The sequence below is a fragment of the Meles meles genome, chromosome 3 (assembly GCF_922984935.1).
Source record: "Meles meles chromosome 3, mMelMel3.1 paternal haplotype, whole genome shotgun sequence".
In the NCBI taxonomy this organism is placed as follows: domain Eukaryota; kingdom Metazoa; phylum Chordata; class Mammalia; order Carnivora; family Mustelidae; genus Meles; species Meles meles.
Genome location: NC_060068.1, coordinates 150,415,486 through 150,430,254, shown reverse-complemented (window position 1 = coordinate 150,430,254; position 14,769 = coordinate 150,415,486). Strand labels below are relative to the sequence as shown.

Genomic DNA, 14,769 nt, shown 5'->3' with positions numbered 1-14,769 from the left:
TTTTTCCCCTTCCCATATGTACATCTGTTTTGTTTCTTAAACTCCACATTTGAGTGAAATCATATGGTATTTGTCTTTCTCTGACTGACTTATTTTGCTTAGTGTAATATACTCTTACTCCATCCACGTTGTAGCAAATGTCAAGATTTCTTTTTGATGGCCGAGCAATATCACATTGTCTTTATCCATTCGTCAGTTGATGGACACTTGTGCTCTTTCCATAGTTTGGCTCTTGTTGATAATGCTGCTATAAACATTGGGGTATATGTACACCTTCAAATCTATATTTTTGTATCCTTTGAGTAAATACCTACTAGTGCAATTGCTGGGTCATAGGATAGTTCTATTTTTAACATTTTGAGGAATCTCCATATTGTTTTCCAGAGTAGCTGCACCAGTTTGCATTCCCACCAACAGTACAAGACGGTTCCCTTTTGGGAATGCAAGTTGGTGCAGCCACTTTGGAAAACAGTGTGGAGATCCCTTGAAATTAAAAATAGAGCTACCCTATGACCCTGCATTGCACTACTGGGTATTTACCCCAAAGTTACAGATGTAGTGAACAGAAGAGCCACCTGTACCCCAGTGTTCATAGCAGCAATGGCCATGGTTGCCAAACTGTGGAAAGAGCCAAGATGCCCTTCATATATATATATATATATATATATATATATATATATATATATATACAATGGAGAATTATGCCTCCGTCAGAAAGGATGAATACCCAACTTTTGTATCAACATGGACAGGGCTGGAGGAGATTATGCTGAGTGAAGGAAGTCAAGCAGAGAGAGAGTCAATTATCAAATGGTTTTACTTGCCTGTGGAGCATAAGGAATAACACAGAGGACATTGGGGGAAGGAGAGAAGTGAGTTGAGGGAAGTCAGAGGGGGAGATGAAGCATGAGAGACTGTGGACTCTGAGAAACAAACTGAGGGTTTTGGAGGGGAAGGGGGTGGGGGGGTGGGAGGACGTGGTGGTGGGTATTAAGGGAGGCATGTATTGCATAGAGCACTGGTTGTGGTGCATAAACAATGAATCTTGGAACACTGAAAAAAATAAAATTAAATTTAAAAAAAAGATTCCCTTTCCTCCTCATCGTTGTCAACACTTGTTTCTTGTGTCATTAATTTTAGCCTTTCTGACAGGTATGACGTGGGATCTCATCATGGTTTTGATTTGTATTTCCCTGATGATGAATGATGTTGAGCATCTTTTCATATGCCTGTTAGCCATCTCGATCTCGTCTTTGGAAAAGTATCTTTTCATGTCTTCTGCCCATTTCTTAGCTGGATTATTTGGGAGGGGTGTTGAGTTTGATAAATTCTTTATAGATTTTGGATACTAACCCTTTATCAGTTATGTTATTTGCAAATATCTTTTCCCATTCCATAGGCTGCCTTTTAGTTTCATTGATTGTTCCTTTGCTGTGCAGAAGCTCTTTCTCTTGAAGAAGTCCCAATGGTTCATTTTTGCTTTTGTTTCCCTTGCCTCAGTGACAATGCTAGTAAGAAGTTGCTGGAACTAAGGTCAAAGAGGTTGCTGCCAGTATTATACTCTAGGATTTTGATGGTCTCATATCTCACATTTAGGTCTTTCATCCATTTGGAATGTATTTTTGTGTATGGTGTAAAGAAATAGTCCAGTTTCATTCTTCTGCATGTTGCTGTCCAGTTTTTCTAATACTATTTGTTGAAGAGACTGTCTTATTTTTCCATTGAATATTCTCTCCTGCTTTGTCAAAGATTAGTTGACCATATAGTTGTGGCTGCCTTTCTGGGTTTTCTATTCTGTCCTATTGACCTACGTGTCTGCTTTTGTGCCAGTACCATACTGTCTTGATGACTACAACTTTGTAATATAAGTTGAAGTCCAGAATCCTGATGCCTCTAGCTTTGCTTTTTCTTTTTCAGAATTGCTTTGACTGTTTGGGGTCTTTTCTGGTTCCATATAAATTTTAGGATTGTTTGTTCTAGCTCTGTGAAAAATGATGGTGGTATTTTTATAGGGATTAAGTTAAATGTATAGATTGTTTTGGGTAATATAGACATTTTAACAATGTTTGTTCTTCCAATCCATGAGCATGGAATGTTTTTCCATTTCTTTGTGTCCTCTTCAATTTCTTTCATAGATGTTTCATAGTTTTCAGAGTACAGATCATTTACCTCTTTGGTTACATGTATTCCTAGGTGTATTGTTGTTAGTGCAATTATAAGTGGGGTTGGTTCCTTGATTTCTCTTTCTGCTGCTTCATTATTGGTGTATGAAAATGTATATTTCTAGAAATTTTTTCATTTCTTCTAGATTGCTCAGTTTGTGGGCATATGGTTTTTCATAATATTCTCTTATAATTGTATTTCTGTGGTGTTAGTTGTGATCTCTCCCCTCTCATTTGTGATTTTATTTATTTGGGTCCTTTCTCTTTTCTTTTTGATAAGTTTGGCTAGGGACTTATCAATTTCATTAATTCTTTCAAAGAATCAGCTCTTAGTTTCATTGACCTGTTTGTTTTCTGTTTTTGTTTTGTTTTTTTCTATGTGGTTCATTTCTGTTCCAATCTTTATTTCCCTTCTTCTGCTGGCTTTAGGCTTTATTTGCTGTTCCTTTTCTAGCCCCTTTTAGGTGTAAGGTTAGGTTGTGTGTTTGAGACTTTTCTTACTTCTTGAGGTAGGCCTGTATTGCAATATACTTCCCTCTTAGGACCCAGTTTGCTGCATCCCAAAGGTTTTGGACTATACGTGTTCATTTTCATTTGATTCCATGTACTTTTTAATTTCTTCTTTAATTTTCTGGTTTACACATTCATTCTATAATAGGATATTCGTTAATCTCCATGTATTTGTGGTCTTTCCAAATTTTTTCTTTTCAAGTTTCATAGCATTGTGGTCTGAAAATATGCATGGTATAATCTCAATTTCAACCTTTTTGTACTTCTTGAGGGCTGTTTGTGACCCAGTATGTGATCTATTCTGGAGAATGTTCCATGTGCACTCAAAAAGAGTGTGTATTCTGCTGCTTTAGGATGAAATGTTCTGAATATATCTGTTAAGTCCATCTGGTACAGTGTCATACGAAGCCATTGTTTCCTTGTTGATTTTCTGCTTAGATGATCTGTGCATTGATGTAAGTGGGGTGTTAAAATTCAATATAATTATTGATCATTTTTAATAAGTTTCTTTGTTTCTTATTAATTGAATTCTATACTTTGGATGCTTCCAAGTTGGGTATATAAATATTTGTAATTGTTATATCTTCTTGATGAATAGACCCCTTAATTATGATACAATGCCCTTCTTCATCTCTTGTTACAGTCTTTGGTTTAAAATCGAGTTTGTCTGATATAAATACAGCTACTCCAGCTTTCTTTTGATGGCCATTAGCATGATGGATGGTTCTCTATCCCTTTGCTTTCAATCTGCAGGGGTGTTTAGATCTAAAATGAGTCTCTTGTAAGCAGCATATAGATAGATCTTGGTTTTTTTGTCCATTTTGATACCCTATGTCTTTTGAGTAGAGCATTTAGTCCCTTTATATTCAGAGTGATTGTTGATAGATATGAATTCAATGGCTTTGTGTTATCTGTAAAGTTGATGTTTCTGGTGATGTTCTCTGTTCCTTCCTAGTCTTTGTTGATTTGGTCCTTTTTTTCCCTCACTTAGAGCGCCCTTTAGTATTTCTTGCAGGGCTAGTTTAGTGGTCATAAATGCCTTTAGTTTTGTTTGTCTGGGAAACTCTTTATCTCTCTTATTCTGAATGACAGCCTTGCTGGATAAAGTATTCTTGGCTACATATTTTTTCTATTCAGCACTTTGAATATATAATGCCACTTTTCTTCTGGCCTGCCAAGTTTTTGTGGACAGATCTGCTGTGAACCTGATCTGTCTTCCCTTGTAGGTTAAAGACTTGTTTTCCCCTTGCTGCCTTCAGGAGATTTCCTTGTCTGTGTATTTTGTGTTTGATTCTGATATGTATTGGTGATTGCCAGCTTTTGTTGAATTTGATGGGAGTTTTCTGTGTCCTTTGGATTTTGATGTCTGCTTCCTTCTCAAGGCTACGGGATAAATAAAATAAACCTTCTCAAATACACCTTCTGCCCCTTTTTTTCTTTCTTCATTTTCTGGGACTCCTATGATAAGAATGTTATTATGCATAATGAGTTCCCTAAGTCTACATTCGTGATCCAATACCTTTCTTTCCCCCTTTTTTTCAGCTTCATTTTCCCCACAACTTTATCTTCTATATCACTGACTCATTCCTCTAGTTCATCCATCCTCATTTTCATGGTATCTGTTCAGGTTTGCATCTCAGTTATAGCATTTTTTTTTTTTTACCAACAAAAATAGGTTTATTCGTGAATAGCTGAGAATTTCAACCCAGAACAAGCAAGCTCCTGCTAAACGATGGGCAAGTCCCAGAGAACAAAGGAAAGAAACGCTTTTTTACAGAGAAAAGGTGACTGTTATAAACTAAAAGTCCTTTGGAGTAAGCTGGGAGTTCAAAATATCATCACTTTTCATTGGCTGAGCTATGACTGTCTCTTATTGGCTAGACTGTTACCAGGGTAGGAAGAAATCTTTCTTCCTCCTGCTAGGATAATAGTACTATTGACTTGCAAGGTCTGTCTTTTCCTTTTGGATTTACAATTGACAACAAGGGCTGGACATGACAGCTCCCCCTGTTAGTTTCCCGATGCCATTCTAAATGAGTTTTCTTTTTATTAATTTTTACAGTTTTAATTAAATCAAGTTGGTTGAAAAGGTTGGCAGTTTTTAAAATTTTCTTACTCAACTATCTACATGCTTTATGAATTACTGAGAGGAGTATTACAATATCCAATTATAATTGTAGATTTTTCTATTTCTCTCATTTAGTTCTTCCAGTTTTTGCTTCTTTTTTTTATCTCTTTTGCATAGGGATATCCAATTGTTCCGGCACCATTTGTTGAAAAGACTATCATTTCTACTAAATTGCCTTTAAATCATTGTCAAAAATCAGTTGGCCATATATGGAGGTCCTTGTTTCTGTACTTTATTGTATCCTATTGATCTGTTTGTCTGTCTTGGCATCAATACCCACTGTCATGTTTACTGTAGCAATATAATGTCTTGATGTCAAGTAGTATAAGTTCTCCAATTTTGTTCTTTTTTTAAATTTTTTTTATTTGTTTATTTACAGCATAACAGTGTTCATTGTTTTGGCAGCACACCCAGTGCTCCATGCAGTGCTCCATGCAGCCCTCCCTATTACCCACCACCTGGTTCCTCAACCTCCCACTCCCCCCCCCCTTCAAAGCCCTCTGGTTGTTTTTCAGAGTCCATAGTCTCTCATGGTTCATCTCCCCTTCCAGTTTCCCTCAAATCCCTCTCCTCTCCATCTCCCCATGTCCTCCATGATATCTAGTAAGAAGATTGAAGCAGTGATCAAAAACCTCCCAAAAAACAAGAGCCCAGGACCTGACGGATTCCCTGGGGAATTCTACCAAACTTTCAAAGAAGAAATAACACCAATTCTCCTGAAGCTGCTCCAAAAAATTGAAGCAGAAGGAAAACTTCCAGACTCTTTTTATGAAGCCAGAATTACCCTGATCCCCAAACCAGGCAAAGACCCTACCAAAAAGGAGAATTTCAGACCAATATCACTGATGAATATGGATGCAAAGATTCTCAACAAGATCCTAGCAAACAGGATCCAGCAGCACATTCAAAAGATTATCCACCATGACCAGGTGGGATTCATCCCTGGGTTGCAAGGTTGGTTCAACATTCGCAAATCAATCAATGTGATAGAACAAATCAATAAGAGAAGAGAGAAGAACCACATGGTCCTCTCAATTGATGCAGGAACAGCATTTGACAAAATCCAGCATCCGTTCCTGATGAAAACGCTTCAAAGTATAGGGATGGAGGGAACATTCCTGAACTTCATAAAATCTATCTATGAAAGACCCACAGCAAATATCATCCTCAATGGGAAAAAGCTTGCAGCCTTCCCGTTGAGATCAGGAACACGACAAGGATGCCCACTCTCACCACTCTTGTTCAACATAGTATTAGAAGTTCTAGCAACGTCAATCAGACAACAAAGAGGAATAAAAGGTATCCAAATTGGCAAAGAAGAAGTCAAACTCTCTCTCTTCGCAGATGACATGATTCTTTATATGGAAAACCCCAAAGACTCCACCCCCAAACTACTAGAACTCATACAACAATTCAGTAACGTGGCAGGATACAAAGTCAATGTACAGAAATCAGTGGCTTTCTTATACACTAACAATGAAAATACAGAAAGGGAAATTAGAGAATTGATTCCATTTACTATAGCACCAAGAACCATAAGATACCTGGGAATAAACCTAACCAAAGATGTAAAGGACCTGTACTCGAGGAACTACAGAACACTCATGAAAGAAATTGAAGAAGACACAAAAAGATGGAAGACCGTTCCATGCTCTTGGATTGGAAGAATAAACATTGTTAAAATGTCTATACTGCCTAGAGCAATCTATACTTTTAATGCCATTCCGATCAAAATTCCACCGGTATTTTTCAAAGAGCTGGAGCAAATAATCCTAAAATTTGTATGGAATCAGAAGAGACCCCGAATTGCTAAGGAAATGTTGAAAAACAAAAACAAAACTGGCGGCATCACGTTACCCGATTTCAAGCTTTACTACAAAGCTGTGACCACCAAGACAGCGTGGTACTGGCATAAAAACAGACACATAGACCAGTGGAACAGAGTGGAGAGCCCAGATATGGACCCTTAACTCTATGGTGAAATAATCTTCGACAAAACAGTAAAAAATATGCAATGGAAAAAAGGCAGTCTCTTCAATAAATGGTGCTGGGAAAACTGGACAGCTCTATGTAGAAGAATGAAACTCGACCATTCTCTTACACCGTACACAAAGATAAACTCGAAATGGATAAAAGACCTCAATGTGAGACAGGAATCTATCAGAATCCTAGAGGAGAACATAGGCAGTAACCTCTTCGATATCAGCCACAGCAACTTCTTTCAAGATATGTCTCCAAAGGCCAAGGAAACAAAAGCAAAAATGAACTTTTGGGACCTCATCAAGATCAAAAGCTTCTGCACAGCAAAGGAAACAGTCAACAAAACAAAAAGGCAACCCATGGAATGGGAGAAGATATTTGCAAATGACAGTACAGACAAAAGGTTGATATCCAGGATCTATAAAGAACTTCTCAAACTCAACACACACAAAACAGATAATCATATCAAAAAATGGGCAGAAGATATGAACAGACACTTCTCCAACGAAGACATACAAATGGCTATCAGACACATGAGAAAATGTTCATCATCACTAGCCATCAGGGAGATTCAAATGAAAACCACATTGAGATACCACCTGACACCAGTTAGAATAGCCAAAATTAGCAAGACAGAAAACAACGTGTGTTGGAGAGGATGTGGAGAAAGGGGAACCCTCTTACACTGTTGGTGGGAATGCAAGTTAGTGCAGCCACTTTGGAGAACAGTGTGGAGATTCCTGAACAAATTAAGAATAGAGCTTCCCTATGACCCTGCAATTGCACTGCTGGGTATTTACCCCAAAGATACAGATGTAGTGAAAAGAAGTGCCATCTGTACCCCAATGTTTATTGCAGCAATGGCTATGGTCGCCAAACTGTGGAAAGAACCAAGATGCCCTTCAACAGATGAATGAATAAGGAAGATGTGGTCCATATACACAATGGAGTATTATGCCTCCATCAGAAAGGATGAATACCCAACTTTTGTAGCAACATGGACAGGACTGGAAGAAATTATGCTGAGTGAAATAAGTCAAGCAGAGAGAGTCAAGTATCAGTTATAGCATTTTTAATTTGGCCTAACTAGTTTTTAGTTCTTTTACCTCTGCAGTAAGGGATTCTCTCATGTCTCCTATTCTTTTTCCAAGCCCATCTAGTATCCTTACAATTGTTTTAAATTCTAGTTCAGACACCTTACTTGTATCTATATTGATTAAATCCCTGGCCATATTGATTAAATCCCTGGAAGATGTAGGTGATTTCCTACATCTTCCCATATTGTCAAGATGAGGGGGAAAAAAAGGAATCAGATTCTAGGTGTGTTTCGATCTGCTTGTTAAAAGAAGCTAGATCTTATATATAAATTTTATGTATAAATTCAGAAAAAAATAAAAATTGCTTTTTCCATATCCCAAGGTGGTGAGGGGAACAAAGGAAGCTAGATCCTGTTTCACCTAGAGCTGAAGCTTTGTAGCACTCTATGATCGATAGACTTGGTGCACGTGAGGGGTGTGCTGGTCTCCTGGGTTGGGAGCCTGTTGTGCTGATTCTCAGATGGACTTGCCCTAGTGGAGATGCACCTTCAGAGTGCAGGGGTCAGGGCTTCATGTAAGTGACTGTGTCCTCCTTGGCAGTGCTATTTTGATCACTGAAGTTTATTAGTACTGGCGAGCAGGGTGAAAATGGTGCAGCCCGATCTCCCTTCCCAGAGTAGGGAGCTCATGCCCATCACGCTTCAGGAAACCCTCATAGAAGAACAAATAATTGCCTCTCTTGTGTCCCCACCAAATCCCCACCTTCACCCTGCCTGCATCTGAACTGTCCACTTGCCAGGTGGCACAGAACTCCTGTGTTTTATTCAAGGTGGAGGCTGGGTTTCAAAAGTCCAAATTTTAGAGATCCAAACAGCGTGGACTTGGGCTGGTCCTCTGGGGGGGTGGTCTCACTGCACTGTGGCTGGTGCCAGCTTGTCCCAGAAATTGGTTGTATGACTGCACAGTGGTTCAGAATTCATGATAAAGCTCAGCAGAAAGCCGCATTGCCCTCCGCCACCAACCCTTTTCCTTTCTTAGTGAACGGGGAAAGCTCAATGGCACCCTTTGGGTCTTCTGCCCTGGAGAGGCTCTGGTACCTCTCCCAAATGTATGCCAAGCTTCTCCCCCATGCAACCTGGGGATCCTCAGACCACACTGCCTGTTCCCAGGTCTCTGCCTCCCTTCCATACCAGAGCACCACTGAGCCCTCCAAGTGTGACCCTGGCAATGGCATGTACCTCAGAAACTTCACCCTCTGGACTCTGCTGTTTACAAAAACTTGCAGCATTCCGCCCCTCTCCTTTTCAGTCAGTGGTTCTGAGCAAGAGTTTTTCTTGTGCAATTCCCCACGTGTACTTTCACCCTTTCTATATCTCTCCTTCTTTCTCTCTTGCTCCTCTCTCCATGATCAGGGCTCCCTCCCCATTGTAGCCCCTGCAGCTCTTCTCTGCTCCAAGTCTACTCTCCACAGCTCCTGCTTTCCACAATGCGGTGGTTTGTTCACCTCTAGTTGCGCATTTTCGCTCTCTCAGTCCTCAGATTGATTTCTTGAGTATTCACAATGATTTGATATGTATCTAGCTGTGTTCAAGGGATGAGGCAAGCCTAGGGTTCCCTACACTTCCACCACTGTAACTCTTCCTCCCGAGGTCTTTTTAAGTTCTTATTTGATTATTTGGACATTTTAAGATGATTCACATAGTTAAGTTTTTAAGGTTCTTTGAAGATGTAAAAGTAACAAGATTAGTGGAATTGAATCATTTTAGTTTGTGTGAATGACCCTTACCACATGTAGAATATATTCATTCCTGAAAGGATGATCTTAAAAATAGTTATGTATAATGAATTTAATCTTATCAAGGAAAATTTACAGGTGTCTTTCCTTAAAAACAACATCTCCAAAGCATATTAAAATCTATGCTAGGGATGCCTGGGTGGTTCTGTGCATTGAGCATCTGCTTTCAGTTCAGGTCATGATTCCATGGTCCTGGAATTAAGTCCCATATCGGGCTCCTTGCTCAGTGGGAAGCCTGGCTTCTCCCTCTGCCTGCCACTCCCCCTGCTTGTGCCCTCTCCCTCTCTCTCTCCAAATAAAGAAATAAAATCTTTAAAAACAAAAAACTATGCTATAAGGAAACGTATCGGCTCACCTCCAAAACACCCAGCCTGTCTTTGGTGTCCTCATTTTAGGATTAATTCAAAGCCTCTTCAATAAGAAATGGAAACCTCAACACAGACTGCTTGGGAGGAGCACATCGTGGGACACAGAAACTAGGATCCACATCAGACAAGGGTGCAGATTATTCTCTTGACCTTGCTATTTATGAGTTATTTCTAATACCTTGATTAAGAGATAGATATCAAAATAAATGAGTGAGAGAGAAAAAGAGAAAAGGGGAAAGCATGTACATATATGTATACATATACATAGATTTGTAACAATTTGTTGAGGTCAGTAAAATGTGTAGTACAGGGCGCCTGGGTGGCTCAGTGGGTTAAAGCCTCTGCTTTCGGCTCAGGTCATGATCCCAGGGTCCTGGGATCGAGGCCCGCATCAGGCTCTCTGCTCAGATCTCTTATAGAGCTCTGTCTCAATAAGCTACTCTCAGATTGGGTTGGCTGCTGGTTGCAGTAGTACATTGTTAATGGCTGCCCCATGTGCTAGAATATGAGTCACTTTAAACGGTTCCACTATAAATCAGTCTCTGACAATGTGTGCATAAAGTATAGCATTTGCTCTTGTTACTTGGAGGAAGTTCCTGGTAATATTCTTTCTCCTCCTCCTCTTTTTTATCCATCACTTCCCAACCTTCATCATTGCTCACGCTTAAATGCTTGCCAAAATTTACGTCTATCCAAACCTGAAATGAACCAAAGTAAATAAAAAATTCCAGATGTGACCTTAACTGGATATATTTGCCACTCCTGAGTCTCAGGGTTAGAGCATTATGAAGCTAATACTTTTTCCTAGCCTTACACCACTAAACACTGTTTTGATCTTTCTTATTTGGGTGTCAGATCACAAAATTCATTCTGTGTGCACACTCTTGGGCTTTTTATTTTGGGGGAGGCAATGTTACTCACCAGGTATATTTGGTCACCAAAATATCTGTGGTGTGTGCTTTTTTTCAAACGCATTAGCGAATATTTTGTGAAATGAATTCCAATTTGTTATTTTGGGACACTTTTATGTATGTCTGGGACTCAAGCTGCTTTCTGATCTAGCTGCAGATTTTGTTTTAGGACTATTACACATTTTCCAGCAGTCCACTAATGAGCCATTAAAGGAAACTAGCTTGCTCACTGCAACCTAACCAACCCCAGGCCATCACACACACACACACACACACACACACACATGCACATTGTCTTTTTTATTTCCTGTTGTTTGGAATAATTCTTCTTTCCACATACTTGGAAAGGTTCCTAAGGAGATGAATTCATTCCTTAGATTTGGCATCTTGTTAAGAAGATGCTAATAAAAATCTGAAGATGGAACAAAGTCCCAACCCAGGACAAAATGATGGCAGAGGAAGCTTGGAGTTTGGGCCCCACCCTCCCCCTCAATGCCCTTTCTCCATTCTTGTCCTTACCGTCTTGGGACATCCCGGTCCCCATAGCATGAAAGAGAATGATCTCACTGAGGTCTTACATCAACTAACTCTAATTTACTGTAAGAGCACTGGTTCTTACCCAGGGTTAATTCTGCCATTCAAGAGGCATTTCACAATGTCTGAGGACATTTTTGGTTGTCACAGCTAGGGGAGGAGGTGTGCAACTAACATCTAGGGGATAGAGACCAGGGGTACTCTAAAGACCCCACAGTCTCACAATGCACAAAATAGCCCCTACCACAAAGAATTATACTGCCCAAAGGTATTAGTGATGTTACCTGCTACTCTTTTTAGAGTTTCTTTATCTTTTAAATGGGATCAGGAAAGAAACAAACTTAAACCTATAAACTTATCTCCTATAATTTCAGAGGTAAAAATGGGTCACAAGACCTATCAGCTTTCAGAGATTCAAACATAGCCAGAGATTTCTATCACATACCACATAACCCCCATCACACACACACACACACGCACAAACACACACACACCCCAGTGTTTCACCTCCCAGAGAGGAGAGGAGCAGGGACCAGAGCCCAACAGTGGCACTTAAAATCTTGTTCTCCTTTATAAGTTTCTTCTTCCAATCCAGAAAGGAACCTCTTCTTGCCATGGTGGAGAAATTTTTTCTTAAATCAAAGGATTATTCCAGCCTTTGTGGTTCATATTGTCAACTCTGTGTTCTCTATCTCTGTATCAGCCTATAGTTCTTACTATTTTAAAAGAAGCTTTTGAAATGATAAAAAATATATATAAATAGATAGCTAAATATAAATAGTTTTCTCTTTTAGATGCTTTGCTTTTGCAATTGCAGTCATGTCTTTCAAAAATGTTGCTTCTGCTATAGGTTATAGAAGATAATAAAATAATTCAAACACAATAATTCAGATTTTATCTTTTTCTCTATCATTCCCATCCAGTGGTCATGGCTTAAAGATGAAAACCTTCATCACCATTAAATGGTGGGAGAGATGTAAAAAGAAAGTGAATTGGGAAATACATAGCTTACTAATGTAATTCATAATATAAATTTCCCTTCTATTCCCCCCCTGTAAACCACCACCTGATGTTTATTCTCATCTGAATTCTTCCCTTCTAAGCAGGTGGGATTATGACTCTTTCCAGAATCTGTTTCTTTAGCATATAATGCCAATCTCACTGAGATGTTAGATCAAGACCTAGATACTGGATGAATTACTCACCACCACCCCCAACCTTACATCTCTCTGCTCCTTCTTGGTGGTTCATACTACTCCCACAGCCTCAACGGGTCTGGCCTCAGGAGCATGGGAAGCTTCCCTGTGTGTGAGTCTGACTCCACAGGTTTCAGTGACAGGGAGTGAGTGAGTCACTGCTCAGATCCTGGCTTTGACCTAGAAGGAGAGTAGGCATCAGCTTAGCCTGATCTGACCTCAGGATGTGGGCTCCATTCTCTGGTCTCCCTCCGACTTTCAGAAAACTCCCAACTTCCATCTGAACTCTGCCTAGCTGCTCCCCCCCACCTTGTTTTTTTGTTTTGTTTTGGTATAAAACTGCTATCACAGTTCCATTTCCCTATTAAAGGAAAGCTTTAATTTTTGTCAATGTTCACAGTCTAAGATAGAATCCTAATTTTTCATGACATTGCTCCCTTCTCCCTCTTTTGTTACTTCTGCTTATTATTTCTGGGGATTTAAAGTGTTCTGTAGTAGGGGCGCCTGGGTGACTCAGTGGTTGAGGCCTCTGCCTTCAGTTCGGGTCATGGTCCCAGGGTCCTGGGATCCGCATAGGGCTCTCTGCCTACTTGTGATTTCTGTCAAATAAATAAATAAAATCTTAAAAAAAAAAAAAAAGTGTTCTGGCTGCCCTTGGCGTACGTCAACATAGCGGCCTCCGTTTTGCGTTCGTGGCTGAGGCTCCTTCCTAGCCTTTCGCCCTTCAGAGGTGCCTACAGAGTTCAGGTTCCTCTTCAGACTCTGCACCAGAGGCCCCTCTGAGGAAGATTCTTTGTCCCCAGATCCTATAACACCTTATAAGAATGAACCCTGGAAATATCTGGACTCAGAAGAATACCAGAACCGCGATGGTTCTCGCCCCGTCTGGGCTGACTACCGTAGAAACCACAAAGGTGGAATACCCCCACAGCGGACTAGAAAGACTTGTATTCGTAGAGATAAAGTTGCTGGGAATCCCTGTCCCATCTGCCGGGATCACAAGCTGCATGTCGACTTTGGGAAGGTGAAGCTCTTGGAACAGTTTGCGCCCACACAGGTGTCATCTTCCAGGCTCCATACACAGGGGTCTGTGTGAAGCAACACGAGAAGTTGACCCAGGCCATCCAGAAAGCCAGAGCTCATGGTCTCCTCAGTTACCACATTCCTCAGTTTAACCTCGGGACCTTGACTTCAGTACCTCTCATGGAGCTGGGAGTGCTACTCTGCCAGCGCCCTCCCTGGTTTCAGGTGACCCCCTGGTATCCGTGGTACAGCTGGAAACAGCCACCAGAGAGAGTGTTGTCCCGCCTTCGACGGCTCTATCAGGGCCATCTCCGAGAAGAGAGTGGTCCCCCACCTGAATCAATGCCTGAGGTGCCCCTCCAACCCCAGCGGAAGCCTCCTCCACTGAGCAGAAGAGCCCCCAGAGTGCTCTGTAGGAGCTGTAGACTGGGAAGGAGTTAAAAGATAGTGCCTAGGAATCACATGATGGGATTTCACTCTGGGGAATTGTGTCTCTATGGCCAATGGCAGGCTCAGGGCCAGAGAGAAGAAATGATTGCTGTTGAATGGAATAAATGCTTCTGAGGCTTAGGGGAGGGCAGGACAGATGTGTATGGGAAACCCCAGACTCTATATATTGTAAATAACAGGCTAAACGTTGTTACTTGCTTCAGATTTCTGTTAACTTTTCTTTTTCACAATAAAGCTGTATCTCCTGTTTAAAAAAAAAAAAAGTGTTCTGTAGTATACTTTCAAGATAAATATTACTAAGTCCACTGTTCTAAAACCTAAATCTGATTCCTCTCTGCATAAATCATTTCTCCTAGGGTCAAAGTCCTGGCCTCAAGCTGACTTGCTGCAATTCTCATGTATGGTTTGTAATAGTCCATGTTGCGCAAGGGTTTTTGAAATTCTGGATTGATGTTCCCAAAAGAAATAGAGGGGAAGGGGGCAAAAATAGATACAATCTTTTCTTACAACTGAACTATACCTAGAAAGGAACCCTTGCTTCCTCCTCTTCGTTCCTGAATCACAAAGAAAGGATGAAGTCTATATGGGAATAAAAATATTTTGATGCTAAATGATATTAAATTATACTTTAGTGATTTTGATTCTAAATTATATGTTCTTTTTTATTCTTTTTAC

The 14,769-nt window shown here is 40.2% G+C and overlaps 1 pseudogene; it reads left to right on the top strand.

Moving 5' to 3' along the window:
* Positions 1-14,291, top strand: part of LOC123939291 — a 68,150-nt pseudogene extending 53,859 nt beyond the window's left edge.
* The last annotated feature ends 478 nt before the right edge of the window (positions 14,292-14,769 follow it).